We start from the raw sequence: 12802 nt of genomic DNA on the forward strand, positions 1-12802 counted from the left end.
AAAAAAAAAATTTTTTCATCCAGAATGGCGCATCTGTTTTAATCGAATTTCGAGGCAAGCAGACAAAAAACGAAAATAAGTTTTTTGTTCAGGTTTCCGAACGAATGAGTTACGGTGAATATAATCGTTTAAGCAAGAGTTTTTTTTTTCATTTTTTTTTTATTTTTTCTCTACACCGAGTTCTCTGAATAATATTTTCGGCATTGCTTTGTGCGTGACATGCATACAGGAAGGCATTTACCTCTCTCTACGTGTAGATATGTGGGATGGACCGCTTGGGTCGTAAATTAATTTACGGCCATACGAGGCGGGCAATCTCGATAATTCCACGCATTGGACGGCCAATCGTTCCAGTGAACCAAGCTTATCGACAGAGTGACGCCTGTCCGTTGTCTCATAGTAAATGCGGGTTGTTCCTATGAGTAGCGAAACGCCAATAAGCCACGTGTGTGATCTAAGCTACAAATTTATTAGATACACACACAACAGCGCAAAACAATTATATATCTAAGTTCTTTTATAATTCAAAAATAATAATAAAAATAAATTTCCCTGTAATTTAATTTTTATTTCGTTAAAGTGAAAATAGTTATTTTTTTCACCCACTTGGAAAAGTTTCCCCGGAAAGTGCCCCCTGCAGGTTCTATCAGAATTCCACCGGAACTTCCAACGTAATTCCGTCGGACTTCCATTGGACTTCCAAAGAATTTCCGATGGAGTTCCGACGGAATTGGGACTCTAAAAATTTAAAAAAAAATAAATCGGAATTCCGTCAGAACTTTGTCGGAACTACGTCGGAATCCCATCGGAAATTCTTTGGAACTCCGCCGGAACTTCCAACGTAATTCCGGCGGAATTCCATTGGAGTTCCAAAGAATTTCCGATGGGATTCCAACGGAATTAGGACTCTAAAAATTTTGAAAAAAATTAATCGGAATTCCGTCGAAACTCTGTCGGAACTCCGTCGGAACCCCATCGGAATTAGGACTCTAAAAATTTTGAAAAAAATTAATCGGAATTCCGTCGGAACCCCATCGGAAATTGTTTGGAATTCCATCGGAGTTCCAAAGAATTTGGGTCAGAATTTCTCAAACGGATCACCTAAAATTCAGAAATTTTTTTTTTTAACAAAAATCATTTCTTTTGACTCCTTACATGGTAAAAATAAGTCCCTGAAATTTTTAGGTCAAAAAAAATTTTTTTGTTAAAATTATAAAGAATTGAAATTTTTTGCAGTCTTATTTTAAAAAATTTTTTTCTCGAGTTCCTGTTCACCAATTAAAAAAAAGGGGGTTTTTCTTGTCTTAAAATGTAGTTTCTAAATATAATTTTTATTTTGAAAAAATTTTATATTTAATAGATTTTTATATTATTTATTTATAAAATGTTATTAAAAAATAGTATTCTTGACGTCCTACAGAAAATTAAATTTTTTTTTTTGAATTCCCCACATAATTTTGTGTAAGAAACCGTTGAGAAAAAAATGAGACTAAAAAAAAAATTTCTGAATTTTAGGTGATCCGTTTGAGAAATTCTGACCCATTTCCGATGGGGTTCCGACGGAGTTCCAACGGAATTATGATTCTAAAAATTTTGAAAAAAATAAATCGGAATTCCATCGGAGTTCCAAAGAATTTCCGATGGGGTTCCGACGGAGTTCCGACGGAATTAGGACTCTAAATATTTTGAAAAAAATTAATCGGAATTCCGTCGGAACTCTGTCGGAACTCCGTCGGAACCCCATCGGAGTTGTTGATGATAGTCAAGTAATCAAGTATTTACAATTAAATAAATTTTTTTTAGTGAAGTTAAAGTGAAAATAAAGTGTAAGTGAATGTGGAAAGTAAAGAGGAATTTAAAGGGAAAATAATTTCCTTCTCACTTTCACTTTCATTTGCACTAACATTCCACTTTTATTTCACTTTTATTTCACTTTGATTTCTTTTTTACTTAACATTTACTTCAACGAAGTGAAAACAAAGTGAAGTGAAAGTGAGAATGTAGTGGAAGTAGAAGAGGAAGTGAAAGAGAAAGTGAAAGAGGAAGTGAAAGTCAAAAATGTTTCAATCAATATGTCCTGTCGTACTAAATTAGAATAGTAAAAATAAATTATTTGTTTATACATTAATATTCACTTTCTTTTCCGTTTCTCTTCCATTTCACTTTCATTACACTTTCATTTTGATTTTCGCTCATCTTCTTTTCACTTTCATTTTATTTTAATGAAGTAATAATACAGTAAAGTGAAAGTGAAAAAAGTGAAATGAGAACCCAAATGAAGTGGAAGATAAACTGAAAATGCAGTGTAAGTGTAAGTGAAAGTGGTAGTAAAAGTGAAAGTGAAAGTGAAAAAGAAGTAAAAGTAAAGTTACAGTTATTTTGTAACTTTACTTTTACTTCCTATGATCCTTTCCTATTTCTGACTCTTCCTATGATCAAAATAAATCCCCCAAAAAAATATTAACAAAACAAAAAAAGAAACAGAGATTATTTCAACCCGTGAAAGCAAAGATAAACAATTCACCAATTCAGAAAAATTATCCAATCGCCATAAAAAACAAAATTTTTTTTTTTTTAATACGATTTAAAAAAAAATCCTTTTTTCCATGTGCATATAACTTTGTGACAGTTCGAAAATCGGTTTAGAGTTATTAATCTTCGTTGAATGTTGTTTTATCGTCAGTTGATACAATGACGGTTAAAATTGCTTTTTTTTTATCTGCAAATTCGCAGAAATTCATTGTAACCGCTCGAGTGGACAGATGTTACACACAAGCAAAGTGTACATATATATATATATATATATATAATATATATATATACACAATTCGTTGGGGGAAAGTCATCCCCGAGAGTAGAATTCTCAATACGCATCCCCTGAAAGCTTTGGATTTCGTGGAACTTTCTGCTAGGGAGTAACGGAAGCCAAAGAATTTTCAGTAATGGAATCCGGTTCGCGCATTTCCGTCTCTGACGTTTTCGACGGTGTGGAAACGTCAGACGTTGTTGGAATGCCGCGATCCAGGATGTCGAGCGTGAGCTTACGTGTCGAGTCGTCTCTGTTATTGGTGACGATAAGGACTTACCGAAAATATCAGAAAAAAATAAACAAAATAGAAAAATTGCTTTTTTTTTTTAGTGTTTCAATTATATGATAGAATTAAATTTTCAATCTCGATCGCTCTTTTTCATTTATCCGCTAGAGGCATGTAATAAGTGTAATTGAATCAATTGGGAATTTCCGTGAAGTGGTTCTTTTTTTTTTTTTTTTTTTTTTGTATTGAATTCCCGGAAACACTTGACGTTTCGGACAAACGCAATAACAATTTTCTGTCATTTTCTATTTTTCACGAAATATACAATTTTCTTTTTTTTTCTCTCTCTCTCTCTCTCTCTGCGTTTTATAAATGAAATCTATTTTTCGTTTCTCGTATTTGGTCGACTTTTCACAATTCATTTTCGAGATAAATCCTCATCCAATATATATTGTATAAATAAATGTGTTTGGAAGGAACGTCAATCAGTAATTCGTCGGATGAGAAGATAATATGAATTTTTAAAATGTTATCAATGTTTGGCGTGTCCAAAAGTACCTTGGCCGGAAGCCAGAGGTGATGCCTAGAAGCGATAAACCTGAAAGCATATAGCAGCTTCCACGGGTCGTGCACATTCGAACGGACTTCGAACGCATCCAAGCATTTGAAGCCGCAATGTTAGAAGATGAAGTGGGCGGATACTGAAACTTTTCTCTTTAAAGGTACCGGGTAGAAATTTCATTCCTATCCTCTTTTGCTTAAACATCGCTGAGAGAGAGAGAGAGAGAGAAAGAGGTAATTTTACTCACACATTAACGGACACTCTGAACATCACTGGATCAACTTCTCTCTTTCTATCTCCCTCTTTCTATATATATTTATTCGAAAACTGTCCCCAGAAATCTTTCATCACAGTTCTAAACTTTTCAAAAAGAAATTCCTTCACTGGAAACTTTTTAATGAGTTTAAAAAGAGTTTAAAATTAAAGGATTTTGAGTACTTTTATGACTTCTTTTTAAATTAAGAGCATTATTAATGTCTGGATTTATATACACCGAAAAAAAATATTCTTGTATTTAGAGGAAAATTCCTATTACAAAATCCTCTTGAATTTTATTCTTAAAACAAGAGTATTACTCTTTAAATGAGAATATTTTCCTCTAATTTCAAGAGGATCGAAACAAAAGGACTACTCTAGAGCATTCCTCTTATATTCAGAATAATCTTTTTAGAATGAAAATAATACTCTTAGAATTTAGAATAATCTTCTATGTTTAAGAATATTCCTCTAAATTCTAAGTGGATTTCCCATAGAAAGTCGCTCATGCGCAAAGATGATTGCGTCATATCATTTACGTCGCGTCATAAATCGCATATCATACGTGAAAAAGTTTTAGTTTCTGTGTGAAAAAAGGGGAATAAACCAAAATGGATAATAATCTTTTAAATATCTTGATAGAGTTGCAACTTACACAATACGTGCCTATTTTTGTAGGTAAAAGAAATTTTTAAAAGTAATTTTTAAGAAAATTTAAATAATTTTGAGGTTATGCTATTTAAAAATTTATTTTATTACGATTTTTATTTATTTTAATTTTATTTGAAAATTTATTTAAAATAAGTTTTCAAATTTAATGAATTACTACTAGCTTTCGTACCCGCCTTCGGCGAGAGCGAAATCTAGTGGTGTGCGCCCAACAGTATTTTCGTGCAAATAATTTTTTGTATAGATAGTTGATTGTTATTAAAAACTTTAACTAATAATTTCACAAATTTGTTAAATTTTAAAATTGTTTAAAATTTTAAATCTAAAAAACACATACTAAAAATATACTAACCTTTTATTTTTCTTTATCAACTTCGTAATTAATGATTTCAAATGTTTTGAATCTCTAACAGATTACCATGATTAATTTGATTTCGTTTAAGCCTTATTTTGATAATTTTCAAACCAAATTTTTCAAACAGCATCATTATTCTATTATCTTTTTTCATTTTTAGATTCTTTATTTCTTAAAAAGAAACATTATTTAAGAAGTTTTATATTCTAAGCTATATATACAAATAGATTGGTATTTAGCCAATTTCATTGAAACTAATTTGATCATTTTCTTTCAGTTTCAAATTTATTTAAATTAAATATTGAATGCTTATATAAAAGCATTCAAACGTGTTGACAAAATAAGACAGTCAATTGCGGGAATGAAGTTAGCAAATAATCAGTTGAGACAAAATCGAAACAGCATTATAAAATTTTATTTAAATAATTATTTTCAAATTTTAATTTCTTATACTTTTTTTACAACTTAAAATCTTTTCATATTATTTAAACTATAATATTAAAATAAAAATCTAAAACCCGAAAACAATAATTATAAAAAGGTTGTTACTAAAAAAACATTTTTTCATTTCTTTATATTTGTCATATTTTTTAATTCTAAAGTTAAAATTTGATTAATTGGACTTAAAAAACATAGCTAAAAAAGGTTTAGTAAAATATAACAGAAATTAAATTTAAAAAATTTGATTTTTGGAATTTTTCTTCACAATTTTAAATCTATCAGTTATTTTCTCAATTTTAAGATAAAAATGCCGTTTATGCGTGATTGGCGAACAAAATATTGTGCAGACAGACAGACAGACAGAATTTTTTTTAATACTATTTTTAGAATCCTTATGACTTGAAACGAAGAATTATACATGAATTTTTAAGTTCTAAGCAATGTACAGACAAAAGTCTAATTTTATTAATATACATATATTGAATATCAAAATTTTCGAAATTTTAGAATTAGCTGTAGGAAATTTAATTTGCCTGATAATCTAAATGTTCAACTGAACGAAAAAATTATGTTTTTAACTTCAAAATTTTATTTGAATAATTTTTTATGATTTCATCTTTTTTTTTAAAATAATTTTTTTTTGTCGTAAATAAACAAATAATTAAATTTACATGTAAAACAAGTAGTTTTCGAGGTATCATATATTAATAACATTGGTATCGCGCATTGATATTTGCGGAATACGCGAGATTTTCGGGAATTAAGCAAAATAAACAAATCTGTAATAACCAGAGCTAAAATCGATATATTCATTATTTTAAATAAATTTGATATATTGTAAAAACGAATAAAATATATTTGTTTTCTATATTGTAATTAACGATCATAATCATACTATTAATTTTACTTTGAAGCGAATTATTTGCAAACTGATGAGTATATGATTCAGAAACCATATATATATATATAGATGGCAATATTCGCTTGAATTAAATTTATAAAAATAACAAAAATTATTATTATTAAATTATTAACAAAAATGTTTTAAAAAAACTAATATTTTCTGTCAAGTAAAAAGGATTTTTTTTTTTGCATACATTGTGATGATAATATCTCAATGATTATTGTCAGAAATGAAATAATTTCATCATGAAGGGGTGGTATTGCGGTAAAATCGATGACGCCTCCCCTGTTAACAGCCTGTGGTTATTCATTAATTATAGGTGGTACGATATACACGTAACTTGGGATCTCAACAGGGATATCGAAATCCACAGGAAACGCGAGTGAGAAGTAAAGCGATTGGTGATAAAATCCTGTTATCAAGTATTTTACAAAATATTCCTTTTTTTCGAAAGTTGCAAAAAATTGAAAGTAAATACCCTATTTTTCTATCGATTTACAAAAAAAATAAATAAAAATTCCCATTCGCATTTCGTATTATGGATTATTATTATTTCTAAAAAATAATTGATTACTTAAATATATGAATTCAATATGCAACGATTTTTAATAGCTCTCATAGTTTACTATATGGGAGATTCTAATATTAAATTAGAACTGAAAGTTAGTACTAGTTTGAACATAAATGACAAACAGTTGTAAAGTTAATGTCATGAAGGAGAGAGAGGACATCCTCCTTAGAGGTCATCTGTTACTGATGCTTCGCAACTAAGTACTAATTCTGTTCCTATCCTTTAGTGGGACATTTTATGGCTATACTCTACCGAGTTTCTAAGCATTGTATTTTCAAGAATGACTTCCACAACGTGTTCTCTCTGCTCTGAAAGCCATGAGCCATTTCATCACTTTAATCAATGAGCCACTGAGGATAACATATTCTCTGCCTTTGATTTCAATTTCCATTTCTGTCAACGCATCGTCTCATATAATTACCTATATATATAGTTACAAATGCAAAAAATTTTTTGATTATACTCAGTGTAATGAAATTATTCATGAAAATTCAAGTAAAATTTTAATTTAATTAAATTATAACTGTTTATTGTGAATTTTTAATTTTAATTTAATTTTAATAAAATAATAAAAATAACTACTTGAGGGGGTTTTCCATGTCACTTGCGATTACGAATTCGATGAGATTTTCTAAATTCAAAATGGCGGATCCAATATAACGGACAAAAATTCAAAAATTTAAACTCAGCTAATGAAAATGACTACTTGGGGGTTTTTAGGATCGCTGATTACGAATCCGATGAGATTTTCTAAATTCAAAATGGCGGACAGAAATTCAAAAAATTAAACTCAGCTGATGAAAATGACTACTTGGGGGTTTTTAGGGTCGCTGATTACGAATCCAGTGTCAGTTTTTCAAAATTTAAAATGGCGGATCCAATATGGCGGAGAAAATAAAATAAAGCTTAGCTGACGTAAATAAGTACTTAGGGATATTTTTGGGGCGCTGATTACGAATCCAATGTCAGTTTTTCAAAATTCAAAATGGCGGATCTAATATGGCGGACAAGAATTTAAAAAATTTTAACTTAGCTGATGAAAATGACTACTTGGGGGTTTTCAGAGTCGCTGATTACGAATCCGATGAGTTTTTTTAAATTCAAAATGGCGGATCCAATATGTCGGACAAGAATTTAAAAAATTAGGCTTAGCTGATATAAATGACTACTTGGGGGTTTTTTTTTTTGGGTCGCTGATTACGAATCCAATGTCAGTTTTTCAAAATTTAAAATGGCGGATCCAATAGGAAATATAATTTTTCTTTATAATTATATTAATAGAAAATTTTTTTTCGCTCAGAAAAATTATCTCCTCAAAACACTTTCGTAAAAGTTTTCTTTTTTTCGCAGATACTTCATAAACCATTCATTCGACATAATACTTTTAGACCCAGACCATTTGGTTTGCAAATGCTTTTAAGTCTCCAACTTCCCCAGTATGGAAATTCATGTCTTAATACGCGAATCTATTCAGTAGCAGGTGTAACATCCTATTCTGTATGACACTTAATTACTAAAGTTATAAGTTTAAACCTCCTCTCGAGTCAATTATCACTCTGTCTTTTAGAAATTTCAATTTTAATAATAATATGATTTTTTTTTTTTTTTTGAAAAAAGGTTCCAAAATTGAAGAAATATCAAATGACAAGTTTTTTTTTTTAAGACGAAGTAACTCGAGAAAATCTCGAGAGGTTAGCGCGCGCGAAATCAGGGCAGTATGCCAGAGCAGTTTCAAGTAAATTATTCTGGAGATCTGCAGACGACATGAGCATTATGCTAACCGATATCCTCGAGTTGTATATAGAAGGCCAGCCCTTCGTGCACTTCCATAGGAGCATGGGACATTTCACATAAAGGCCAAGTGTACTTCAGTTCAGCCAGTAATGCACGAGTACAGTCGCAAATAAAAAAAGGAAAAAAAAAAAAAAATTTTCTTGTACAAAACATTCATAAATTCGAAAATTTTACACCCCCCTAAAGTTTAGAAAAATATAAAATGAGTTTTGAAGCAGGTTTTTGTCTATAAATTTTTGTCAATATTAAAGAAAAAATTTAAATTTTCCTCTTATTTCTAATTCAGTTATTCAATTTTGCGTTTTATTGAATTTTACCTTTTCTTAAATTTAAAATTACGATTTAATAAAAATTATAGTTAACGTTTTCGATTCTACCCGTGTACTTAATTGTCGTTACGAAATATAGTTATTCGGTTTAATTGCATTTTCCTCCTTTTTGTCATGTCTTTATGGAATCGTGAGGTTATCTTGCCCCATCTGCTAAATTAACATTCATTACACCTAGAGCAGAGTCACATTTTATAATTTTCTATCTTAATTATAATGTAACGAATTATTTATCGTACACTGAAAAAAAATATTTACTGTGTTACTTATTATTAACAATAAAAATTATTTAAAATAAAAATATTTAATTTCTAAATTATTTATTTTTTCTAATAGCAAAATTATAATCCTATGATAAAATATCAATTACAATATTGTTGCTTGTCTTCTCTATTAAAAAGTCAGACGTGTCATATCTGCATTTTAATACTTTGGGAATCATAAGCAAAATTTTCCACATCAGTAAAGTTAAGAGTGTTGGTGTTGGGAACTTTATTAATTTTCAAAGAATCAAAAGTTTCATGAATTTTCCAAACTTTAAATGCTTATAAGCTTCTAGAAAGTTTTTTTAGTTTTTTTTTTTTTTTTTTTGCTCCCCTCTCTTTTTTCTGATGGTAAAGTATTTTAAATATTGAATCGGTCGTTTGCAAGCTTGCAAGTTTTGAGTATCTATTATGGTGAAACCAATCGTCTATTTGCAGAGCAAAGAAGTGAATAGCACCAGCCTCGAGGTAAAATAGCTTTACCGCGAACAGTATTCATCCTTTGTAAAAGTATTGATTGACAGTGAATCCTGAAAAGCGAAGCAGGTCAGTTTCTATTTTCCACTGTCCAAAGACTTGTGGGGTTTTAATATCCGTTTGGAAAACTAAATCTAACAATTTGTTTTTCATTTTTTTTCCTTATTCAGAATAAAAACAGACTTGACAATAAGTCAATATTTTTTTTAAGCAAGAAACTTTATTTATTAAATGTCAATTTTTTTTTAATGAATTGGAAAACAATTTTTGATTGTTTATTTAAAATATAAAAGGGAGTGAATTTTATCTTGAGTTAATCTCGCCTGATGCAGAGAATAATGTAAGTTGGAGAGCATGACTGATTACATTGTAGTCCTGTCGAAGAGTCTGGAACGATCGATCATAAATGGTAACTTAATTAGAAGAGAAATGTTTACACGGGAGATGAATCGATTATGATTATGCAAATTAGAATTTCCTCTGGGATAAACATAGTATGAAAGATAATTTACATATTTTAAAATGCAATTCGCAACATTTTTGGATCAATAAAACTTTTAAATGTCGTTTTCACATGTTTTTTTTTAAAAATTTATTATAATTTTTTTTTAAATTATGTAAATTATTAATTAATAAATACATAAATTAAAAAACTGTAAATTTTAATCACCGAAAAATTTTCTGTTATATTCAAGAAAATTATGTCAATAAATAATTATGTTAAATTTAATCCAGTTTATCGAAACATAAAAAAGTTAGCTCCTACCATTAATACCACGCCCACCAAAAAACCACGCCTTTAAAAATAGTCCCGCCTATTGATTTCCAAAAACATGCCCAAAAAATTTAGAGCGCTATAAAAATGATTTTACCCACCAAAGAAAAACTTATTTTTTAAAATAAATACCACGCCCAGAAAAAATAAGCCACGCCTACGAGAATAAGCCCCGCCTACTATAAAAATAGCCACGCCTTTGAAAATGTTTTTATTATAAGGACACCTAACTGCCAAACTAGTTTACGCCCATTAGTAGAAAAACACGCCTACAAAGATTAGTTTCACTTATTAATAAATATCACGCCTACGAAAAAAACCACGCCTTCAAGAATAGTCCTGATTATAATTTTCCAAAAACATGTCCAAAAATGTTAGGTCTACCTACAAAAATGTTTTGCCTACGAAAAAAAATATTTTTTTAAATAAATACGACGCCCAGATAGAAATTAAACAACGCCTCTTTGAATAAGCAAAGCCTACTATAAAAATAGCCACGCCTTTTAGTATGTTTTGCCTACGAAAAAAATATTTTTTAATAAATATCACGCCCAGAGAGAAATTAAACCACGCCTATAAGAATAAGCCCCACCTACTACAAAAAAGCAACGCCTTGTATTATGTTTTGCCTACGAAAGAAATGTAATTTTTTTTAATAAATACCACGCCCAGAATACAAATAACCCACGCCTATGAGAATAGGCTCCGCCTACTATAAAAATAATCCCGCCCTTTGGCAAAAACCACGCCTATAAAAACTGTTTCTTCTTTCGAGAAAAGTAAAAAACACGGCTTTTGAAATATTTTCATTATGAAGACACCTAATCAGCAAAAAAGGATACGCCCACTAATAGAAAAAACAGACCTACTATAAAAATAGCCCCGCCTTTTAGTAAAATCTACAAATATAACAAAATCCAATAAAAATTAAAAAATACTACTTCCAAAAACAAAGCCTACAAATATAATTATAAACACAATACTATAGATAATAGTAGAGACTTGTAGTATTATTTTTTTTTACATGTTTTTCAATAAAATAAACGCCCAAACAATCCTATCAACAAATGACACGCCCAATCTGTCTGTATCAACGCCCATTAGACACACCCCCCTTATTGGCTAGATGTCATATACATGCACACATTTGGCCCTTTAGAGACACACAATTTCCTGCGCTCCTTATTACTCAACTTGTCAAAAGCAATACACTCAAATAACGTATAGAGGAAAATCAATTATCCATTTTGAGAAAAATAAACTTTACCTAAACATTATTTGAAAAAACTTTCTTTAAATTTGATTTTCTTTAAAGTTTTGATTAATTTCTCATACGTTTTTTGATTGTTTTCGTATTTATTATAAAAATTGTGATTAATATAATTACTTAATTAGACGAGTGTGTGTTGCAAAATCAAACTATTAGTATTTTTGTGAAAAAACATTTTGTCTTGGGTCGCTGATTAAAAATTTAATGAGTTTTTCTGGAATCAAAATGGCGGATCTAATATAGCGGACAAAAAAAAAATTAAAAATTAAGCTCTGCTGATGTAAATGACTGCTTGGAGATTTTTTGGGGCGCTGATTACGAATCCAATGTAAATTTTTCAAAATTCAAAATGGCAGATCCAATATGGAAGACAAAATTTCAAAAATTTTAGCTTAGCTGATGAAAATGACTACTTGAGGGTTTTCAGAGTCGCTGATTACGAATCCGATGAGTTTTTTTAAATTCAAAATGTCGGATCCAATATGGAGGACAAATTTTTTAAAAATCGTTCCAACTCGTTTGAAATTTGTTCTTCGGATGATTTTCTCAATTACTGGCGACAAATTTTTTTAGGCAAATTCGTAATTACATTTTTTTTTCATAATTACAGCAAGTCGGTAAGAGAGAAATAAATATTGCATCGAGTCAAGTTTTGCACATTTTTAAAGGTTCTTACAATTTCTTTACGATACTTGACGTGCGGTTGTAATATGTACATTTCAATGTATGTGTGTGTATGTGTATAAAACCGCGAACGCTTAACGTAAATGCGGTTTTAACAAGGAAGAGAAATTCGCGCACGTCGACTCGATTTCTATGCATATACAGCAGAACTGACGGGAAATCTAGAAAAGCTCGCTGAAAATGATAAAAGGAAAAAGGGAGAACCTTAAGGAAAGCCCGAGAAGATTTCAAATTAATTCCTCACTGAAGAATTACAATAAGAAACTGCTACCTTTTCTACTCGGCAAGTTATGTGCATTATATTCTCGAGGATGTTGAGTATCATACATTTGGCGTGTACAAAATACCTTTTACGAATGCTATTTTCGGTGCTCAGTATATATATATATATACATCGCTGCTTTGTGCTTGGATCTTA

The 12802-nt window shown here is 29.9% G+C and overlaps 1 protein-coding gene across 3 annotated transcripts in view; it reads right to left on the bottom strand.

Annotated features, from left to right (window-relative positions):
- The window catches only part of LOC127287188 (furin-like protease 2), a 283866-nt gene that overhangs the window by 70359 nt on the left and 200705 nt on the right, over nt 1-12802 (bottom strand). The gene's annotated exons all lie outside the window — the stretch shown is intronic.

Source organism: Leptopilina boulardi, unplaced genomic scaffold (genome assembly GCF_019393585.1).
Source record: "Leptopilina boulardi isolate dan_hultmark-lab unplaced genomic scaffold, ZJU_Lbou_2.1 LbouV2_368, whole genome shotgun sequence".
NCBI classification, from domain to species: domain Eukaryota; kingdom Metazoa; phylum Arthropoda; class Insecta; order Hymenoptera; family Figitidae; genus Leptopilina; species Leptopilina boulardi.